The sequence below is a fragment of the Nicotiana attenuata genome, unplaced genomic scaffold (assembly GCF_001879085.1).
Source record: "Nicotiana attenuata strain UT unplaced genomic scaffold, NIATTr2, whole genome shotgun sequence".
Classification (NCBI taxonomy): domain Eukaryota; kingdom Viridiplantae; phylum Streptophyta; class Magnoliopsida; order Solanales; family Solanaceae; genus Nicotiana; species Nicotiana attenuata.
Genome location: NW_017672474.1, coordinates 40,371 through 57,764, shown reverse-complemented (window position 1 = coordinate 57,764; position 17,394 = coordinate 40,371). Strand labels below are relative to the sequence as shown.

The 17,394-nt window shown below is 39.5% G+C and overlaps 1 long non-coding RNA gene across 6 annotated transcripts; it reads right to left on the bottom strand.

Annotated features, from left to right (window-relative positions):
• Positions 1-262: 262 nt before the first annotated feature.
• LOC109213347 lies at positions 263-4,088 on the bottom strand. Of its 6 annotated transcripts, none has more exons than XR_002065995.1 (5): positions 3,913-4,088; positions 3,726-3,790; positions 2,124-3,110; positions 1,549-1,663; positions 263-682 (listed from the first exon to the last, which is right to left on the bottom strand). It is a non-coding gene; the product is annotated as an uncharacterized LOC109213347 (long non-coding RNA). The 6 variants fall into 6 exon arrangements; XR_002065999.1 differs by having other exon boundaries at positions 3,726-3,777; XR_002065997.1 differs by having other exon boundaries at positions 296-682; positions 2,124-2,507; positions 2,839-3,110; positions 3,726-4,088.
• Between the last annotated feature and the right edge of the window lie 13,306 nt (positions 4,089-17,394).

Below are 17,394 nucleotides of genomic sequence, written 5' to 3'. Positions count from 1 at the left end.
TTCAAAAGTGTGGCCTATAAGATACAAAGGTCACGATTCGTATATACCCTTCTAGCAACACTTTGCATGTCCTACAGCAACACTTATAAAGCGTGCCATTGATACCTTATATGACACACTTTTAAAGTGTTGCCTTTGTTATAAAATTATAACTTTTAGATATATCTAATAATCACATTTATTACCACACATATATTATTATCATATATTTTAAGATCATTGCTAGAGTATGGAATTCTCAAGCACTACATCAACTAACAAATAACCAAAAAAATTCAAAGGAGTACACTTGCTATGACCTTCCAAAGTATATAGATATATCATGTACTACATTAACTATAAAGCAAATTGCTCAACCTTGCGTCCTAGCAATGAACTTAACAAATTGAATGTATGTATCATGAAAATGTTTTAAACGCATTAAACAATTGAAACTAGCATCTACTAAAAAAAACATTGTTGCCCTTAGCTACAGGTTTCTTTTCTGATACATGGTGGGTTTTACACCCTTCACATCATCTTTTGATTATGTAACTCATTTTGTAAGCTTGATCTCCCCATTTATCTATGCAGCATGTGAGTTTTTCTTGTTCAGACGAGCAGAAACTTCTGAAGGTTTCTGTACCTTAAGTTCCCCATTTGTATTTTCTTTGTTCTCTTCAATAGCTTTTGCCTTCCGAGACTGCAATTTGAGACAAACAAAGATGCACTGTTTGTATAGCATGCTAATAATGTGAAAAAATTGTATTTCTATGTCAGCTCAAAATAGATAATATCATATGAGTACTATAAAGTTGGAGGGGTTCAAATAAATGAAAGCATTAAATAAATTAAAGACATGGTTACGCGATCAAAAAAGTCTCATAGTTGATGTGCATACACAATAAATTTAGAAAAGCCAAGCTGAAATATTAATTAAGTAATGATATCTAGTTGGATCAAACTGCCATGTGCTGCTAATAAGCTGCAAATCTTTAGCATGAAGCTGCAAGATTTATTCCTAGGAAAAGGATTGAAGGAACGGTGCCAACTAGGTAAACTATGCATCCATAACAATTTAAAGTGATTGTCATAATAAGAAAAGAAGTGCAATTGAAGCCAGAAATGATTCAGATGGTTGGCATTGAACCGAAATAACCAAAGATTGACACCTTAGAAAACAAACACAAAATAGAATTAAGCACATCACAATGAGCAGAACATTATTGTGATAGCAAGCATTTAAACTGGAAAATTGAGATAACTTCATTAATAGCGATATCATTTCAAAAGTAAACAATAAAAATACTTGGCAATGATTATGCTAGTTAAGCATTAGGAAAAAGTTTAACAAAATTAGATCTGATAATCTATTGCTTTGGTGTCAATAATACCATAGTCAAAACTGAAAAAAAAGTTCTAAATTTACTGCAAACTAGAGTGTCCTATGAATAAGAACCATCACCTTAACAAGTAAATATCAAACAACAAATAAAGAATAAACTAGCAATTTTATATACTAGAACTTTCATGAAACTACGAAGCTCCACAAGAGCATGCTTCTAGTACCTTGTAAATGGCAAAGCCTTTACACTCTTCATTGCAGATCCCATGTAATTGTATTCTTTTGCTCGAGGCTAATCTTTTCCAGTCCCCAGAACATCCTTTAGAAAAGATTTGATCTCTATTTCACATGAACACATTTCCTTGTCAAGCTTTATTCCATATCAACAACAACAATAATAACAAACCTAGCAGAATCCCACAAGTAGGGTCTAGGAAGGATAATGTGTATGCAAGCCTTGCCCATACCTTGAAAATGTAGAGAGGCTATTTATTGTTTATATCGTTTACGTCTAAGGAGTAAGGTAAAGAATCAAGTTCTTTAATAATTTAGGAAGGTACTCACTACAACATTTTAGGTCTTTAGCCGCCCCTACAAAGTGTTGCCTAAAGTATCAAATAAATTAAACTCTAAAAAATAGAAGTAGGTGAACAACAAGAAAAACAACCCCAGACTAAGAAAAATTGAGAATCAAGCACACTTTGAAATGTTTTAATATTCCGAAAGCAAATATTTTAGAAAAGTATATTCGTATAAGTTAAGCTGAATTGTTTATTTTGGGGTTGAGGAATACAAATACCTTTTCAAGACTCAGCGCATGATTTGAGCCAGAAGAGTGGGGAAGATTTTGCGCTCTCACATTCCGTGCACTACTTGCATCAACAGGTGAATGAAGGTTAGATCCGGCACACCCTGGTATATTTTAAATATTAAATCCAGAATTGTTTTGTATCAATTGACTAAAAAAATTGCATTTTCTTCTCTCCTCATTTCTTTCAATTATTCCTTCATAGAAATAATTTCATTGGCATGATTCTGTTTAAGCTTGTTGATTTCCTCGTCTTTTTTCAGAGAGCTTGTCGTCACCGATCTACCATAGCATCTAACTCGACCAGGATATTCCTTTTCAAATACTGCCTTAAATGCATCGTCTGGTGTTTCTCTGAAGCTTTAAAAATTCAGACTGCCAAAGAGAAACAATACTGAACAGCATTCACAACAACATTTTTCAGAAATATGTAACAATTATATGATAATGCATTATCCACTATTATGTTAACTTGTAGCAATCATCTGATAATGACAAGAACAATTGCGTCATTCGGGGGTGGGAGGGTTGTAATGCAATTGTAGTAGGGGCATAAAAATGCTAATGCAAAGGATTCAGAAAGCTTTGAACGGAATAATCATAAGAACAAAGAAGAATTGTCCATGTAGCATCTCCGCAAAAAGTATTATTCAGCTAAAGAGAATGGAAATATAATAATAAAATCTTAGCTTGCAGCACAACTTACTATTGCAACTTGAGTAGCTAATAAAATCTTCGTTTGCAGCATGACTTACTATTACTTAGCTTGGATTAGGAACATTTGAATTCCTAAAAGTAAATATATAATAATAATAATTAAGTATTAACTATATTGTACAAATAAATGCTAAATGTCAAGAGTAAGTTTTCAAAATAATGTGTTGTAAAATGATAAGACTTTCTTACTTAAACATGACACTTATGCTAAGCCAAACTCAACTTCACGTCCACCACAGATCTTCTCGAGCGTTGACTAATCTTCTTCGACAAAAGAAGTAAAATTAATAGGATTATCACAACAAAGACATGATGTAATATAATTTTCTTTAGGCAAGGAGTTAAGATATTACTCAACTGAATACATTCTTATTAGTCCAAAATCCACCAATTAATCAGCTTCATTGACTAATTTAAAAATAAAAATTCAAAATAGATACCCTTCAGTATCTCATAATCATACTAACATAGGGATCAAATTCCCATCAGTATTCAAAGGAATTGGAAAAATAATAAACATGAAACCATGAATATGAGAAAAAGGTTAAAAATTTTGATACCTAAATTACGCAAAAAAATAGTTTCATTCAGTTCAAGAATTCGAAATTAGGAAAAAGTTGAAAACTTTGATACCCAAAAATTCAATTTAAATATTAGTACTTCTTTTCAGCCCAAAAATCTGAAATAAAAAAAAAAAGTTGAAAACTCTGTGTGTGTGTGTGTACAAAGATACCCAAACTTCATATAACACCAAAAACTACTTTCTTTTGACCCCATTAATAAATTTAAAAAAAAAAAAGAGAGAAAATTTAAAAACCTAAACGAAAACAAACTATGAAAACCTGCAAAATCAAAAGTTTGACTCAGGAAACTTACATTCCTAAAGGAGTGATTGAAGTGTTTGCCATTGACAATCTTCTTGTCCCCTCTGCCATAATCAACTAAAATCAAATGCATCATATATCAAAAAAGAAATAAAATAAATATTCTCAATCAGATGGATTATATATGCATAATTTTGAGTATTAAGTCTAAATAAAATAGGGAAGATGATTGGTCATACTCAATGGGAGGTTGGAAGAATTTGCAGAAAGAGATGAAGGTATTTGCGTCTTGGACCTGAGATTGGGAAAAGATTGAATACTAGGTTTTAATTTATTTTTTGGCTTATTCCTAAAAGGTACTTTCTACGGACTGTTTTTTAGAATTGGGGAGAATAGCCGCACGCGTAATATTGGGGGAAAACTTTTTAGGGTAAATTTTGTATAGGAAACTTTAGGGTATACTTATAAAGTGTAACATTTAGTATGACAATTTAGTACCGCTGAAAAAATGTTGTCATATAATTAATTAGTGTGGCCAAAAATATTATGATTCGGCAACGATTAAAAAACGTAGTCTTTAAACTTTTTAAAAACGTTTTGTAAGCGTTGCTTTAAAACCCGTGGCCAAAGACTCTAATCAAAGGTCACGCCTAAAAAGCGGTCTCATAGATATTATTGGCTACACTTTCTAAGCGTAACCTAAAATAAGTGTGGTTATAGGCCTAAAATGTTGTAGTGATCCAAGGAGGAAGATTATATGGAATCAAGAAGACTGGCCAAATACTATAAGTAGTACTCTTTGTTCCAAAAGGACTGAAACCATCACTAGCAAGGCCTAAGCGAACGTCTCGAGGATCCGAAGCAAATCCAGAATGAGTCCGATCAAATATCTTCCATGCTTCACCATCCCTTGGATGACTCATCAACCCATCAGCATTATTGCCTGAAGCATGCCATCTATGTTCTGCAGTCTTACAACACATAAATAATCGTTGCAACCTTGATTTCAATGGAAAATAATGCAAAACCTTTGCAGCTTGCTTTTTTTTTCTTGTTAGGATTCCATTTAGATGTACCACAATGCTTACATGCTTCCAATTCTGAATCGCCTTCCCAGTTGCATACAATTATTTGGACATGCAGGTACTTGATATAGTCAAGGCCAAGTTTGCTAATGGTTTTTTTAGCCTCATAAAAAGAAGGCGGTATCTTTGCATCTTCAAATGCATCTCTCAACAAATCTACTATCATAGTCATAACCTTGTCACTTAATCCATAATAGACCTTTATATGATATAATTTTATTAAAAATTCTAGCTTTGTATACTTGCTCCCTTCATGCAGTGTCTTACTTCCATCTTTGAGAAAATCATGAAAGTCGCCGGTATCCTCCCTATGCGCCTCATTTGATATTTCATTTGAGTTCAATGGTTGAGATATCCCTACATCAGCCGCTTGGTGCCTATCGTACCCAAATGCATCATTAAGCATTGTTTCTATTGGATTTTTTGGGTGAAACATCTCTTGCATAACGTCTCTATCTCCAGAAGGCGCTACTACCTGTTTCTCACCGTGAAGATTCCAAATAACATAATTTTGAGGGAATAACTTGCAAATCAAATGATCCTGCACTATCTCTCTAGTTTGCCACTTGCCAAAGCCACATTTAGGACATGGGCATCTAATTGTATCTTCCACAGCCGCATTCTTAAATGCAAAATCAAGAAATTTATCCAAACAAAGCTAGTATTCATTTGTGTTCCGTGGCTTTTCAATCCATGATTTATCCATTGAAAAATGATAAATAAATTAACATGAACCCTTTTAGAATATACCTCCAAAAGCAATCCTCCAGTCCACGGGTACCTTCAGATTTGACTATCCTTCCAATCTACTCCAACAATTTTAAATGCTCTTTCAAACAAAGTTAATTCTAGAAACTGACAGAGGACAGAAAGAACCAATGAAGAATTCCTACAAAGGACTCCTTTATCAGTTTGTTCGTATAGCAAAGGATAACAAGCAGTAGAAAAAAGAGAGTCAGAACTACAAACGAAGAAAACCTAAGAATTTCGATATTTCCCACGGTTGCCGCTTTCCTTGCTTAAAATAAACCGTCATCGCTTCCGATTATATAAAAGCTTTAACAAAATTTATGACAGTTAGTATTATATGGATATAGGGAATTTTCCACTCTTATGATAAAGAGCTTTATAGAAGCTAAAAAGTTTTTAAAATTTCTGAAAACCAAAAAGTGCAAGGATTTTTCTTTCATGTAAACTTTTAGAAATGGAAAAATAACGTTTAGGGTTAAGAAAGAATAACTTTGGGGCACTAAATAGCTTTTCCTCTATTCATTTTTTTAATTCTTACTAATTTTAGGAGTCTATATAAATAATTATAAAATTAAAATTAAATAATAGATTTAAATTATAACATAAAAATTAAAAAAAAATATAAGCTCTTGAAAATAATTAATATTGATATATTTAGCAAGATCATAGGAAGAATCTTGTCAAATTTCTCTAACAAATGAATGATTAAAGTTTTATTCATCTAAGATTGAGAATAACTCAAAATAATGAGTCAAAGTATCACATATTTACTAATTGGGAACATCAAAAAATGAGTATCATTGGAATAGCCAAAATTTACATCTTTAGGAACATCTAACATTTTTTTTCATATTTTAGTTCTATGTCTCTCAAAATTATCGAACTTTTGTTATTTTGCTATTTGAAAGCAATTTTATATTTACTCATGAGGAGTAACATTTCGAATTACATTATTGATGGAGTTTATTGATTATTAATTTTTAGAGTGGTAAACCGTACAATTTGATAATATTTAAAAAAAATATTATTGTCTTTTAATCGTTTGAAAGATAAGACGTTAAAGTTGAATTTTGTCTCATAGTAACTTTAATTGATAAGATTTTTAAATTTGAATTTGAATACTATATAAATATTTAACAATATGTAAGTCATATGCAAATAATAAAGTGAAGATGTAATAGCGTACTAAATAAGATATGATTTTCGCCATAAACAGATATGACGATCATTATAATCTTGTTAAAACACGTGCTTAAATAAATGATCATACTAATACTAGCATTCAGCAAAGGAGAATGGCCTCATTGGAGGGGGGGGGGGGGGGTCTAAAGATGAATAATTACATGAAAGAGATGTGAGCCTTACAACCTCGAAAACACTCTTGGTTGACAAAACCAAATTCACTGTGTGTTGCTTGTAAGTTATTTAATGCAAGAGATATTTGTTGCTTTCCACAAAAACTGCTTAGTTTATTGTACAATATTTCAATTTCTGACTTTTACTATTATGGATACTAGGTAGAGTGAAGGGATTGAACCTCCTTCATCGAAAAATTACACAATATAAAAAGAATGAAAACGGTCTTCTTTTTGTTATATGTGCACTGTTATGAAAAAAAATCAAATGTAGTTGTGAAGGAGGTTCAGAATTGCTTTAGGCCTTAGGTTCAAATTCCAACTATGACAGTTGTAGATTTTTTTGTATCCCATTGTATAAATTTCTGGTTCTGCCATTGTTTACAAGCTTGAACTATAGTGAAATTCTAATAATGAAAATGGTTATGGAGATATTCAAAGAAGAACAGTAGCATTGGATAAAGCTGGTACAAGTGAAGTATAGGGAGCTGGCATTCTGGTGCACAATCAGTAAGTTCCATGTATGGTGTAGGATCTGCAAGTGCATTAGGAATCACTGGCCTGATTTCTCAGAAACAGTACAAATAAAAAGTGGTAAATTGGGAAAAGATTAAATTTTGGCTTGACTTTGTTTGTTTGCGCACATCCCTCTAAGAAGCAGAATCCTGAGATCTTTGCTCTTACTGCAAGTCACTATTCTACAATGTAAATCTGGTTACAATTGGAGTTTAATCCTCAAACAAAGTTGTTCTGATTGAGATATCAACAGTGTTGCAAAACTGTTGAAAGGAGTTTATTGCTTGGGAGCCTGCTGGGAAAGGAGGCTTTTTTCCGGCAGGTCATGCTATAAGAAATAGTCAGTGGGAAATTTAGTGTTTCAGAAGTGGCCATTGAAGCTCATACATGGCCCAAAAGCTCCATACAATGTGTTTGACTTTTTCTGGATTATAGTTCTGCTACTGCAACCTCAATTTTATTCTCTTGAGGTCAATAAGTCCTAAATATGAAGCATTCCTTATTCCTTTTCTTGTGTAGATCTTGATGGTCCTTGCTCAATAGTACTTGGAATTTCAAAGTTATATGTACACATATTTGCAAAGAACTATTGTCTTTTGTGTTAGCTTATACCAGATGTTGGATACTGATTCTTTTACCTCTTGTGCGTACTCTATTTTTGGAAGAATGGACTTTTGGTTTCACATACCATCTTTTATGATTCCTGAGTTGTATCCTTGAGTAACATTGAGTTTTAATGTGTTGATTGATGAGAATGTATAAAAACAAAGTAGTTTTCCTGGAAGTTGACCATTTTTACTCAAATGCATATCTAATTTAGGACTTCCAGACTCTGAAATGTTTGTCCCTTTGGTGTCACATTGAATTGGCAAAGGGATATTTAGTTCTATATAAAACTTTCTGCAGGGTCCTCCTGGTACTGGCAAAACCACTAGTATATTGGCTCTTGCTCATGAGCTTTTAGGACCAAACTATAAAGAGGCCGTTTTGGAGCTAAATGCATCAGATGATAGGTATATTGTATTGGGGAATCTCCTTAGTTATTTTGTTTCCTTTATTTGTACTGTTATTTTATTCCTTTATTTGTGCAGATTTTGGTGTATCTTTAGTTTGTCAATTACAGCTCATTATCCTATAATTTAGGAGTAATTCTTGGTCCATCCTTTGTATTTAAAGAGCTTTGTACATCATGAATAGATGAATGAGCCTTCATACTCTTCCTGCTGTGCACCTTTATATTGAGCGTTTGATTCAAAGTATATGTGCCCTGGTCCGATTTGCAAGATTATCTGACCAACAGATCCTTGGACGCCTTATGGCTGTGGTTGCAGCAGAAAAGGTACTAGCAATCTTAATCCTCGACACACATGCTATTTTCTTCTAGTGTTCCCCTTGCTGATCCGAAATGGTTTCTTTTGATCCTTGTGTTAAATCAACATTTTTGTCTGTACAGTGAGTCAGGTAACATGTTATTATGCCTTAATCTGTTGCCGCACAATGAACCTCCCAGTTGCTCTGTATATTTCATGCCTTTCTTTGCTAGTTAATTTGGTTATGAGCTAACCAAGATTATGAGCTAAAGGGTAGGAACTCTAATTTTCTGTATCTTTCAGCCTCACAGGGCGTTGTGAAAGTTTCATCTAATCACTTCAATATGCAGTCCATTTTGTTTTTACCAAATGTTATATGAGCTTTCAATCTGCTCTCACTGTTGTTTTCTCCCTGTTGTGTTACATAAGGAATTATCACTAATGCTTTTGTGTTCAAACCGTGTACCTAACATGCGTGTGTTATCTGAACTTTCTAGGTTAACTGCGGTGTTAAATCTCCAGCAGATATATCCATGGATATCACCAGATTGATTCAGACACTCAATATGTCAACAACTGCATTTAGGGATGGTGTTAAATTAACACTTGAAGCTGAACTTGCTTCAACATCATACCAGAAGATGGTTCATTGGATCTTATATTCAAAGTCCTTAAGCAACCAATAACGGCAGCATATTGGTGTGACATACCTCAAAAATTATGTTATAAGATAATTTGATCTTAAAGGAAAAGATACAGTTTTAGTTTATCTATGAAGTACATTCCAACAATATTTATATGTACTTAATTTCCATTCAGGTGTCATTGCAATGTCCTGGTGCCCCCTTGACAGCTCCTACTTGCTTACTTGTGCTAAAGATAACCGCACTATCTGCTGGGATGTCGTGTCTGGAGAGGTGAATGAAATTTTAGCTTGTTCATATCCTCATACTGTCAATTTCTGCTTTTTGTTTCATAACTTTCTTAGTTGTTCTCTGTTGACCTTGGTAAAGGTTCTTGAACCAGTGAATTCTTGCTTATTCTGTTTTTATTATCCATGGAAAGCTCCATAGAGAAGTAACAATTGGTGTATTTCCACCGTGTTAAATTTAAGTCACTTGCTCTTTACCAGAATGTCATCTTTGGGATGTATACTGAGGTTCATTGGATCTCCTGAAGGGATAGTTGCTGCCGAGTGGTCGGTAAAGCAGTTGGATTCAGAAGGTTAAGCTTGTGACAGCCCTAACCGGAGTGTCACAAGTCACGAGCATCTAACAATACCAAATCCTCAAATGCAACTACAGAGTTTTAAATACTGAACTAAGAACGTAAAAGAAATAGATAGAGAGGAGATTCAGGCTGCGAACGCCAACAGCTACCTAAAGACTCCTCGAAGATCCGCCTGAAGCTGGAATGAATCAGCACTCGGGAGCGGGACCAGCTACGCCTGAATCGGCACACAGGGTGCAGGGAGTAAAGTGAGTACTCCAACTCAGTGAGTAACAAATATAAATAATGACCGAGAGTAAGAAAACACGTAAGGCACAAGGCATTCGATATAGAAGCAGTGAAATTAGTTAAAAACAGTAAACCAGTGAAAATCAAGTAAAATCCTTTTCTCAACAAATAAACCGGTAAATTGACAGATAGTTAAGGTAAAGTAAACAAATAAAAGTTCGCCGCTCGGGCATAGTATCAACAAATCCTCCCCTCGGATAACATCTCAGAACACCAGCCCCTCGGGCTCAATCTCACATCACAATGGGTTCCCGCGCTCACTAGGGGTGTGCAGACTCCTGGAGGGGCCCCTTACGGCCCAAGCGCAATAACAAGTCATCTCGTGGCATCAAATCTAGGCCCTCGGCCTCATATCAATCAAGCCACCTCATGGCGTACATATCTCAGGCCCTCGGCCTCAAATCAGTATCAGTGTTTCCTCTCAACATAGGCCTTCGGCCTTACTCAGTCAAAAATCCTCACAACCCCTCGGGCAACAGTAAAACAGTGTTTCTCAGCCCAAACATCATTTAAAAATATAATTTAAGTCTCAAAACTGAGTAAAAATGACTGAGTAGTAAAACAGTGGAAATTAACATGACTGAGTTCAAATAGTAAGTCAAAATAGTGAGAAAATATCAAATAAAAGCCCCGAAGGGTTCAAATAGTTGGCACGAAGCCCAAATATGGCATTCAGCACAATATATGATGATAGCAAATAGTTTTCAATCAAATACGCTGTAAAATCATCAATCGGGACGGACCAAGTCACAATCCTTAATAGAGCACGACCCCACGCTCGTCATCAAGCGTGTGCCTCACCTCAATATAGCAATACGATTTGCAATCCGGGGTTTCAAACCCTCAGGACATCATTTACAATCATTACTCACCTCGAACCGGCTAAATCTCTAGCTCGCGACGCCTTGGCCCCTCGAATCAGCTTCCATGCGCGTCGAATCTATCCAAAATCAGAACGAGGTCGTCAAAATATGCCAAGGGAACAAAGCCCAAGCGAAATCAATCAATAAAGGGCATAAACCCCGAAATTATCAAAACCCGACCCCCGGGCCCACGTCTTGAAATTCAGAAATTTTTACACCAACGGATTCCTTATCTCCCCACGAGTTCATACATATAAAAAGTTCTCAAATCCGACCCCAAATGGTCTTTCAAATCCCCAATCAAAAGTCTAAATTTCCAAGCCCTAGTTCTTCAGTTTTTAGCTTATGTTCCATGATTTTCTATGTGGAATTCTCATAATAATCGAGTTTTAAGTCCAAGAATCTTACCTCAAAGTGATTCCCCTTGAATCCCTCTTCAATCTCCTTAAAAAATCTCTAAAAATGACCAACTATGGAGGAAATAAGCCTCAAAATCACGGACAAGACGAGTTAAAAACATTCTGCTCAGGCCTTAATTTCCTTCTTCGCGAACGCGGTCAAGCCTCGCGTTCGCGAAGCACAAACTTACTTTGACCAAATTTTCTCTTACGCGAATGCGACACGACCTACGCGAACGCGATGACTTACACAGACAAACCTTCACGAATGCGATCCCTTAGTCGCGAACGCGATGGGTTAAATTCCCACTGAAGCTCGACCTCTCAATTCCTCTACGCAGTCGGGAGGCCTTTCTCGCGAACGCGATGCATCACTTCCCAGACCTCCGCGAACGCGAAGGCCAAAATCGCACTGACGACCACTGACTCTTCGCGAACGCGAGGGTCCACTCATGAACGCTAAGAGTAAAACCCTGCAACAGCTGAACCTGCAACTTCTGCAATTTTCTAAACTCCAAAATGATCCGATTGACCACCCGAGGCCCCCCGGGACCTCAACCAAAGGCACAAACATATCCTAATACCTTATTCAAACTAGTTCCAATCATCAAAACACTTCAAACAACATCAAATCAACCAAAACACATCGGATTCAAGCCTAAGTTTCTAAAAATCTTCCGAATTTCGCTTTTGATCAAAAACCCAACCAAACCACATCCGAATGACCTGTAATTTTGCACACACATCCCAAATGACATAACGAAGCTACTGCAACTCTCGGAATTCCATTACGACCCCTATATCAAAATCTCACCTATCAACCGGAAATCGCCAAAATATCAACTTCGCCAATTCAAGCCTAAACCTACTCCGGACCTCCAAAACCCATTCTGATCACACTCCTAAGTCATAAATCACCTCCCGAAGATAACCGAACCATCGAAACTCACATCCGAGCCCTCTAACACATAAGTCCACATCCGGTTGACTTTTCCAACTTAAAGTTCCTTAAAAGAGATCACCAAAACCAATCCGGATTCAATCCGACCAACCCAATACCACAAAACACGGATAACGAAGCATAAGGAAGTAGAAATGGGGGAAACGGAGCGGTAACTCATGAGACGACTGGCCGGGTCGTCATATCCTCCCCAACTTAAACAAACGTTCGTCCTCGAACAAGTCAAGAGACATACCTGAAGCCTCAAACAGGTGAGGATATCTGCTCCGCATCTCCCGCTCGGTCTCCTTGGTAGCCTCCTCCACGGGCCGACCTCTCCACTGCACCTTCACTGAAGCTATATCCTTTGATCTCAACTTCCGAATTTGACGCTCTAAAATAGCCGCTGGCTCCACATCATAAGTCAAATCACCCTCCAACTGAACCGTGCTGAAATCCAGAACATGAGACGGATCCCCAATATACTTCCGGAGCATAGATACATGAAATACCGGATGCACACTCGATAAGCTGGGTGGCAAAGCAAGCTTATGAGCCACCTCCCCAATCCTCCAAAGTACCTCAAAAGGTCCAATGAACCGCGGACTCAACTTCGCTTTCTTCCCAAATCTCATAATAGCCTTCGTGGGCGAAACCTTCAACAGAACCTTCTCACCAACCATGTAGGACACATCTCGAACCTTCCTGTCAGCATAACTCTTTTGCCTCGACTGCGCTGTACGAAGTCTCTCCTGAATCACCTTCACCTTATCTAAAGCATCCTGAACTAAATCTGTCCCCAATAGCCTAGCCTCACCGGGCTCGAACCAACAACCTGGAGATCTACACCGCCTCCCGTACAAAGCCTCATATGGAGCCATCTAAATACTCGACTGGTAGCTGTTGTTACAAGCAAACTCTGCAAGCGGTAGAAACTAATCCATGACCCTCCGAAATCAATAACACAAGCACGTAGCATATCCTCCAATATCTGAATAGTACGCTCGGACCGCCCGTCCGTCTGAGGGTGAAAAGTTGTGCTCAACTCCACCTCAGTACCTAACTCCCGCTGAACAGACTTCCAAAACTGGAAGTAAACTGAGTGCCCCGATCTGAAATGATGGAAACTGGGACACCATGCAACCGAACAATCTCTCGGATATATATCTCTACTAACCGCTCTGAAGAATATGTAGTACAGATAGGAATGAAGTGCGCGGACTTGGTTAGCCGATCCACAATCACCCAAATAGCATCGAACTTCTTCAAAGTCCGTGGAAGTCCAACAACAAAGTCCATAGTGATCCTTTCCCACTTCCACTCTGGAATATCCATCCGCTGGAGCAAGCCACCCGGTCTCTGATGCTCATATTTCACCTACTGTTCATCAAATGCATGAACTCTGCTGGGGCATTGGTCAGCCCAAAAGACATAACCAGGAACTCATAGTGACCATATCTGGTCCTGAAGACCGTCTTAAGAATATCCGAATCCCTGATCTTCAACTGGTGATAACCCGAACGGAGATCAATCTTGGAGAACACCCTCGCTCCCTGAAGCTGGTCGAATAAATCATCAATGCGAAGCAAAGGATACCTGTTCTTAATTGTTACCTTGTTCAATTGCCTATAATCAATGCACATTCTCATTGTGCCATCCTTCTTCTTCACAAACAGAACCGGCGCACCCCAAGGTGACACACTAGGTCGAATGAACCCCTTATCTAGGAGTTCCTGAAGCTGCTCCTTTAACTCCTTCAACTCCGCTGGTGCCATACGATACGGCGGAATAGAAATGGGCTGAGTGCCCGGCTCCAGGTCAATACCAAAATCAATATCCCTGTCTGGTGGCATGCCCGACAGGTCTGCAGGAAATACATCAGGGAAATCCCTCACAACCAGAACAGAATCAATACTGGGAGTCTCAGCTCCGACATCCCTCACAAAGGCAAGATACGAAAGACAACCCTTCCCAACCATACGCTGGGCCTTCAAGAAAGAGATCACTCTACTAGGAACATAATCAGTCACACCTCGCCACTCGATCCATGGTACACCCAGTATAGCCAATGTGATTGTCTTAGCATGATAATCTAGAATAGCACGACACAGAGATAGCCAATCCATGCCCAGAATAACATCGAAATCCACCATACTAAATAATAAAAGATCAACTCGGGTCTCCAGACCCCCAATGGTCACCACACACGACCGGTACACACGGTCTACAACAACAGATCGCCCACCGGGGTAGATGCATGAACAGGTAAAGCAAGAAACTCACGGGGCGTACCCAAATAACGAGCAAAGTATGATGACACATAAGAATAGGTGGAACCGGGATCAAATAATGTAGAGGCATCTCTGTGGCAGACTAAAAGAATACCTGTAATAACAGCATCGGAAGCAATAGCATCGGGTCCGCCTGGAAGAGCACAGAAACGGGCCTGACCGCCCCCTAATCGACCTCCCCCTCTGGGGCGACCCCTGGCTGGCTAACCCCCACCCCTAGCTCGCTGGGCGGGTGGTGGTGGAGCAACTGGCACTGAAGCTGATTACTGGCCCCTCTGCTGGGATGAACTAGCAACACGACGGGGACACTGCCTCCACATGTGTCGCATCTCGCCACACTCATAACAACTCCTAGGTATTGGAGAAGGGGACTGAAGGGAACCCCTCGCACCGGAGTGACTAGCAAAGGCGCTCAGCATAGAAGAGCCCTGAGCTGATGGAGCACGGGATGAACTCTGAGCTGGAAGGGCACTAAGTGAAGAATGACCCTGGTGTGAACTGTGGGAACCATGACCCGATGACGCCCCTCGATAACCTGAGCGATCAGACTGACCATGTCGGAAATGTCGGCCTCTGTCGTGCTGAAACTGGCCCCTCGAAGGAGCACCACTGTAACTACCAGATCCTCGAGGCCTCTTGGCCTCGCTCTCCTCTCGCTCCTGGCGACGAACAAACTCAATCTCTCGGGCAATATCCACAACCTCCTCGAATGTAGCACCAGTCACCCTCTCCCTGGTCATAAGACTACGGAGCTGATAAGTAAGACCATCAACAAACCTCCTGATCCTCTCTCGATCTGTCGGAACCAACCAGATGGCATGATGAGCCAACTCAGAAAACCTCAACTCATACTGCGACACGGTCATCTCCCCCTGACGCAGCCACTCAAACTGCCTACGCAGCTCCTCTCTGTGAGAATGCGGCACATACTTCTCCAGAAAGAGAATGGAGAACTGCTGCCAGGTAAGAGGTGTTGCACCAACAGGTCTACGCCTCTCAAAATCCTCCCACCAAGTGAAAGCAGGTCCTGAAAACTGATAGGTAGTGGAAGCGACCCCGCTGGTCTCCAGAATACCCGCGGTACGAAGAATCCTCTAACACTTGTCCAGAAAGCCCTGGGCATCCTCGCCCTCTACACCACTGAATGATGGAGGCTGAAGCCTACCAAATCTCTCCAACCTACGCTGCTCGTCCTCTTGCATGGCAGGAACTACATAGTCTTGAGCAGCTGCAACCGGTTGGGCGGGGTGTGCCCCCGGCGTCTGAAGTCCCTGCACGACCTGCTCAGGTGTACGAGCGGCGGGAGTCTGACTTCCTCCCCTGGCCTGAGAAGTAGCTTCGGCTGTAGTGGTTGAAACCGCCCGAGCTAGGCCAGTGCAAACTGATAAGATCTGAGCCAAGGCCTCCTGAAGACCCGGAATCACAATAGGCACAGCTGGTGCCTGAGCTGGTGCTACTGGAGGGTCCACAGCTGGGACTTGGTCCTGAACTGGGGCAGCTAGTGGATCTACAGGTGCTGCCCTCGCTGCTCTGCCTCTACCACGACCACGGCCGCATCCTCGGCCTCTGGTGGCCGCAGCTGGTGGCACTAGTGGTCTTCCACCCTGTCCGGTAGCGCGTGTCCTCACCATATGTGAGAGAATAGAATAATAGAAGTTCAGTACTCGGATCAACAAGTTCGCACGACAAGAATTTCAAGAATATGAAGCTTTTCCTAAAGGTTCTACAGCCTCTCGATGATAAATACATACGTCTGCGTACCGATCTGCGAGACTCTACTAAACCTGCTCATGACTCATGAGACCTATGTATCCTAGGCTCTGATACCAACTTGTCACGACCCTAACCCCGAACCCGGTCGTGATGGTGCCTCTCGTGAAGACAAGGCCAGCCAACTAAACACAATTCACTTGTTAAAGTAGTTAAACAACATAAAAGCAATCTAAAACATGGCTTAATGATAATAAGTAGCGGAAATACAACCCGACACAGCCCTAACCGGGGTGTCACAAGTCACGAGCATCTAACAATACCAAATCCTCAAATATCTGAAGGGTTAAAATAGTTGGCACGAAGCCCAAATATGGCATTCAGCCCAATATATGATGATAGCAAATAGTTTTCAATGCAATACGCAGTAAAATCATCAATCGGGACGGACCAAGTCACAATCCCCAATAGTGCACGACCCCATGCTCGTCATCAAGTTTGTGCCTCACCTCAATATAGCACTACGATTTGCAATCCGGGGTCTCAAACCCTCAGAACATCATTTACAATCATTACTCACCTCGAACCGGCGAAATCTCTAGCTCGCGACGCCTTTGCCCCTCGAATCAGTCTCCACGCTCGTCGAATCTATCCAAAATCAGAACGAGGTCGTCAAAATATTCCAAGGGAACAAAGCCCAAGCGAAAGCAATCAATAAAGGGCATAAATCCCGAAATTACCAAAACCCGACACCCGGAACCACTTCTCGAAATTCAGAAATTTTTACGCCAACGGATTCCTTATCTCCCCACGAGTTCATACATATCAAAGTTCTCAATCCGACCCCTCAAATGGTCCTTCAAATCCCCAATCAAAAGTCTAAATTTCCAAGCTCTAGTTCTTCAATTTTTAGCTTAAGTTCGATGATTTTCTATGTGGAATTCTCATAATAATCGAGTTTTAAGTCCAAGAATCTTACCTCAAA